General features: G+C 35.9%; 1 protein-coding gene across 2 annotated transcripts in view; it reads right to left on the reverse strand.

Annotated features, from left to right (window-relative positions):
• LOC102672479 (proteoglycan Cow) overlaps nucleotides 1–6,826 on the reverse strand; it is a 187,571-nt gene that overhangs the window by 98,075 nt on the left and 82,670 nt on the right. The gene's annotated exons all lie outside the window — the stretch shown is intronic.

The raw sequence follows: 6,826 nt of genomic DNA on the forward strand, positions 1-6,826 counted from the left end.
TCGACGCGGTTAACGATCCGCGTTTTTCTCCATATTAATCCATCGTAAACATTATTCGTCTCCCTCTCTGTCTCTCTGCCGATTGCAAACATCCCATTGTGCTTTTATCTCTCTCTTTCTCTCTCGTTCGATTAACTTTGGAGATCAAACTTGCATTGAAATCCATTTTAAAAAATCGATCGATCAAGTGGATTGTTAAACGAGTTTTGCAGGGATGTTATAATATATATATTGTATATGAAGAATGAAATTTAATAATATTAAGTAGGAAAGGAAAACGTTCTTCTGTCAGGTTTAAAACGAAACGATCGAATTTTTAATAAAGAACAAATGATGTTTATAACGTTAATCAAGGTTCGACTCGATTAATTCAACGGATCTTGTTCATTGAGAACGGATTAATTAATTAATTGAAAGATTGTTCCTTCTTTTTAATAATCGTGTGTATAATTGTATGCAAGTAATGATAGAAAGATTTTCTTAATAAAAAAAGTTATAGACGAATTGACACGTAAATTCATTAGAACTATATTTCAAATATATTTTTGTAATATAGAATGAATCTTTTTTAATTTTTTAATGAGATATACGATTATAAAATATTTTCTACACAATTATTGAAAATTTTAATTGCAAATAGATAGAATAAATAAATATAATAAACTAATAAGGAAGAGAATAGAAATTTTAATTATAAAATAACTTCTAATTTCACCATGTTGAAATTTCCTCCAATTTCTCAATTGATATTCATCCACTTTTTTAAACTAAAATAATTTAATTTCTAAAATACAACAAAATTAAAAAAAAAAACAACTTGTAAATACATAATAAAATAATTGAATATATGAAAATATATGAAAAGCATCTTTCTTTTCGAAAATTCATGAAATATCGTCTCAAATACATTAAAACATCAACTTTTCAATTCAAACAAAACCGTGATTGAGATCTTCGATCGCGTTCCGTCAAATGTTCAAATCGACAATAAACAGATGAAATGAAGAGGGGAACATAAAGACGAGAATAAATCCTGGACGAAAATTCAATTGGGAAGGATAGGAAACATTTGCTCGTGTTATTATTTCTTTTTTTTTTCTTCTTCCTCCTCTTCTTCCTCTAAATAACTCGTTTTTCCTCCCCTGTTGAAACGTTTTTGTTCGTATCGAGGCTGGAAACGTGTAGCTGAAACGCTCTATAAATAAATATTTATCGCGAGATACGTTAACGAATACGTCCGGATATAAATTCGACGGGAAATTCACGGTCCGGCGGAAAACTTCGATAAGCTTATCGTCATATTTACCGGCGTTGCAATAACTCTGGAAAATATGCGCGGGCGTGGAAAAGAGAAACAAAGAGGGGGCGAGGGGCAACGATCAACAGGGGGATGAATTAACCCCCTTTCTCGACACACGCTCCCTCCCTTCCGATTCATTTTTAAACGACGTTTATAACGACGGCGATAAACTCCTCCTGTTCACCTTCTCTCACGAACGGATTTTTAGATCCGTCCAGCTGAAATTTTACGATAAGACGGGTAAATATGCAAATTAAATATCGAAGATGGTTTAAATATTTTTAACTGAAATATTTGTTTCTCAAAGATATATTTCTGTGGCGCAAGAAAAAAGGAAAAGGAAATACAAAGAAGATCTTTTATCCCAGGAGCGAATAGACGTGGAGGCTCGTGACGTGATGGGCCACGTGTCGATCTCGATTCGACGAATCGCGACGGTGGTGGTCGCCGACAATCTCTGTGTTTTTCCCCCGGACAAATCAATTCTCGATGGCCGCCGCCGCCCCCCGTGTCGGACTAAACTCATCCGGAAATGGAGAAGCCTCGGCGAGCCGCTTTTCCGTGTCGATTGCACTCCGCCAAATGGAAATGGCCTCCTTCCACCATTTTCGAATCTCTGTACCTCCATCTGCTCTTTCTCTTTTCCGTGGGTCAACAGACACACACATGCACACACACACGGGGGGAGGACCACGAAATAGCGCGCCGCGGAATCGATTTATTCCATCGAAAACACCACACCACGTCCCCTCCCCTCCTTATTGATCCACCCCCCTCTCGCCACGTTTTCCTCTTCGATCGAAGAAAGTCTTGTCGACCGATTTCTTCTCGTCGGATCGAGAGAGAGATAAAGGGGGAGAGAAAAGGGAATCGTGCGAGGATGTGATTGAAGGGAAGGTTTTTGGAAATTGGTTTTCGAATGTGGGATTAGGGGATTGTTTTGGATTTAAGGAGGTGATGTACTCTGGGAGTTTCGTGGAGGAAAGAAGAGAGAAGTTTCTTTGTTAGTTTCAGGAAATTTTTTTAGCAAATGTGTTGGGATTCCTTATGGAACGATCGTTAAACTAATAGAAAAATATGATTTCAGGAGGGGTAATTTTCGAGCGTGGGATCGAAGGATTATTTTGAATTTGTAAGTTGAAGAATACTTTTGTTGAAAAATTCAAGAAATAACGAGCAAAATATTACAAGTAGAAAATTTCGAAGAAATAAAGATCTCTGTTCAATTGACAAATATTTTTAAAAAAAAGGAAGCGGATGAACTTTCACAGATTAATAAAATTTTCTTTTGAAAAGAAACGCGTTTATTTCGACGATCTTTGGAACGAATACGCGTGATATTTTTTTTTTTTTTCTTTTCTTTTTCAAAGCGCAGAGGAACACTAAAAATCGGTGACACAATTTTTTCCATAGAGTCCATCCGTATTGAATATCAATCGGAACCGATGAAAAGGGTGGAATTTTCGAGGGGAAAAAGGAGAGACTTGGTGTATAGATGGATATGAGAGGGGCGATAAATCGAGCATAAAGAATTCAAGGTGGCGTAATAAACCCGATAGGAAAAGAAGCGCAGAAAGAGGCGCAGTTTTGCAGAGAGCTACGCTGCCCTGGCGAGAATTTGAAAGGCGATTTTCAGGCTGTAAGAGCACAAAGGAGAGATACACGGTTTTATTGGATCCCGTGTGATTCGCCTTGCCTATGGAATGAGAAAGTGGTGCAATGACGTAAAATTGGTCGAATGAAAATTAAAGAATCTATTCTTATCTGTTTTTTTTTGTTGGGGAAAATTGATTTAAAATTGATTCAAGCGATTAGTATTCATTGTCAAACTGTAATATGTATAATATGATGTTTCTTGAAGGTTTGTTGAACGGTTCACAGAGGTTGGAACACGTTACAATTCAAGGAATCGATTCAAGTGATGGGTTTAAGACAATTCAGGACGCTGGAAATAATGAAAGGATGTTTTAATCGTTGAATTGAACGTGTTTTTGTAATGGACGAGATATTCTGAGATGACGAGAAGATGTGAGGCCATGGATGAAATATTTTACGCGTTTGCATTGCAGAATATTTTTGTTCACGATTGCGAAGCGCTTAAACCCATCACTTGAATCGATGCCTGCATCATAATATATTAAATTTACAGAATATTACGTCATTTTACAGAATAAGATTATAATTGAAAATAGTGTTCTTATGGTTAATTATATCTTCACTGAAAATTTTCAAGTTTTTTAATAAAATATATAATTTTATCGATTATATTTATCAAATCGAATTGATGATTTTACCATGTGCATAAAATTACACGAGATAAGTAAAACATACCAATCGCATCTTCTTAACTTTCTAAAATTTTTCCCCAAATTGGACTGCATTTATCGAAAAAAGAGAAAAAGAAACATGGATCTAACAACGCCAACAATACTCTCGAGATATTTAACATCCGTTCTACAATAATCTTCCGCAAATAAACTTGCCGAACAACTTTTCAAGAAAAAACAACGTTTCATGAAATTCCGATTAAATTCCTGGTACATCGAAGCTCTAGGAATTTACTAAGCGAGATACGGAACGAAATTCCCTAGTGGAGAACGTTCGACATCGTCGAGACAACAATCCTCAGGATTATAATGTCGTGGCGAACGAGGCAAGGGTCGATTGTCGAGAACGTAGCAATTTGTAATTTACATTCGGAAAACGGATTTACCCTTTATTAAGAGACACGTCGCGAAATGGCTGCCATTTTGCATCTTTTTTTTGTTTTATCGAGAATTATTTAAAATTCGAAATAAAATTTATCTGTGTCTATTAATTATTTTCGTATAACAAATAGTATATATAAATGATAATAGGGAATTTCTAGGGAAATTTTAAAGAATGCTTTAAAAAATTTCAAGTTATTTATATACCTTCATTTCGTGATCTTTTATTATTATTATTATTATTATTTTAATGTTAACGTGTTTATTATCGTCCAATTTGGGTAATTTTTTTTTTAAATAATTTTTTTAAATAATTGCAATTCAAAGGCAGCCAGGATCAAAATTCTCCATCTCCCCCGCATTACCCCATCCTAAAATTTCCCTGCCCATCTTTGATCCCAACTATCGTCCAGATCTCATCATCCAAGTCCCCTCTTCCAAGATTTCCAGCTCGTTTACAAATCTCCTTTGATCATCACCCGAAACCCTTTTTCGTCTTTGAACCGAAACAGATCATTCGGCAATAAACTAGTGTCGTTGGCAAACGTAAATCCAACATCTGCGCCACCCCTTCCTTTGCTTTGCTCGATACAGGTGTTGCTGCAAAGCCATTTACGCTTACGTCCATCGTGTTCCAGGCGGGCTCGTGTCGTAGTTCCTGATCCTGAAGGGTGAATTCTGACGCGGTTAACGCTTGGAAAGGGTTTCAGAGGTCTGTCCTCGCCTTATTGGGATACTCGATACTCAACTCCGGGGCGAATAGACTTTGAACCTTCCCGTCCATTGTCGATCGAAACATCCAATTCGCGACAGTTACTGTCCCCCGTAATAGGATTGTCCCCGCCTCGATTTTGTCGACTCGACTTTGGGGAGCTCGGAGATGACACGGCAAAATTGCCGCATACCATCATCCTATCTATCTATTATTTAACATCTTTTATTAACTGCTTCCTTCTGTAAGGTAAGCTTTTTTCCCTCCCCTTTTAACGAAGATTCGTTTCGACGAGTAAATTTCAATTTCAATTCTCTTAGATGTCGTGTTAATTCGTGAGAATAATCGATGATATTATTTTGAGAATGAATCAACAGACGACGATAGATTAATCTTGGTTAATAGAACAATTAGAGGAGAGGAGGCAGGATGGTTTAAGCAGCGTTTAAGTGGTAGCCAGTGTCTTGACGAAGCATTTCAATATTTCCGGGGAATTTCCCCCGAGAAATATGCGAAAGAAAACGCAATTAATAGGCGACAGCCTCGCGTAATCCGATTGCGGGGTTCAACAGCTAACATTTTTTTTTCACACAACTACAACTTTTTACCGAATCGTTTCAATTCCAGATGAAAAGAATATTTTCATGTTCACACGAAACAACGAAACATTTTACTCAAACAAACGTAAGTTGGACGAAATCTATCAATTTTAATTTACAGTATTAAATTATATGAGTTTCAGAGTTTTTCGATACATGGATGCAAATTTCTCCGTGGCAAATCGATGGAATAACTATTGCTAAAGCATTTTCACTGCACGCTATTTTCGTATTCCGAGTCCCTTCTTTCTCTTCTCGAAACTTTTCGACATTTTTCAATCTCCAACAGTGTTTCCATTCACAAAGATTTCTCTTCCATCTTCGCAACATTTTTAATAACTGCAAAGTTAGAAATAAAAAAAAAAAAAAAAGGAAAAACTAATTTGCAAGAACAAAAAATTGCTATTTTAAATATCATTTATGAAATAAGAGATGTAGATTGGAATGTAGATTGCAAACGTGAAAATTTTGATTCTCATTACAGGGAAATTCATCTAAAATTCTGATTTGAATGAAAGTTTTACATATACGTAGAACATAATGGGTTATACATGAAGCAATTTTTTTGTTGATGGGAATTGAAGGGGTGGGATCGACCTCCAAAGTTTCAACGTTATTTCATATTTTGAATTTTATCTTTTTTTTTTGGTTTTTTTTTACAACAGAGCGATAAATTCTGAATTATTATTTAATATAAAATTTTGCTTTACGTTCTATTGTTACGAAGTTGCGTTTAAAATAATATTCCGCTACAAAAAAAATAAAATTTATAATACATGTTACAATTCATTACACATACACATGCACAAACTTTCACTAAGAGTAAAAAAAAAAAATCGTTCATTAATATTTCATTTCAAAAATAAAAAAACTGTCAAAAATACAACTACATACCAAAAGCTACGAAATACTATTATTGAAATATTAATTTTACAACATCTCTTTAAATTTTTCAATCTTCTATTAACCGTTCATTAATCGTAATTCCACAAAAATTTATGCATAAAACTACTACATCTTCAAAATCAACCCTCTAATCTCGAGCAAAAAAAAAAAAAAACAAAACTTTATCTCCATCGCGGAATTATTATTAACTTCTTGGAACCACTTTTGAACCACTTCCACAGTCTTTTCTACACCGCTTTGTTAATTTATTCGTTCGCGTGGAAAAACGATATGCGCGCGGGCACGATAGAGATCGTTGGAATTCTCTCTCTCTCTCTTTCTCTCTCTCTCTTGCTTCGAAGCAAGCCGACCAAATCTCGGCGAGTTATTCGTGCGCGAGACACAATATGAAATATGAATGAAATACGTAGGGTGCACACCGTACGATAAGACTGCTTAAGTACAAGACTAGGATTTAAAGTGTAGCAATTCTGCGCGAGCGGCGATCTGGCGGGAGGATAAAGCGGCGTCCGATAACGAGGAGGAAGTACGGCGAAGAGGAAGTGCGCGGCGCGACAGCAACAATGGCGGCCGGCTCGAAGATGCGATAAAACGAAAGGAA

The sequence above is a fragment of the Apis dorsata genome, unplaced genomic scaffold (assembly GCF_000469605.1).
Source record: "Apis dorsata unplaced genomic scaffold, Apis dorsata 1.3 scaffold_99, whole genome shotgun sequence".
Lineage (NCBI taxonomy): Eukaryota > Metazoa > Arthropoda > Insecta > Hymenoptera > Apidae > Apis > Apis dorsata.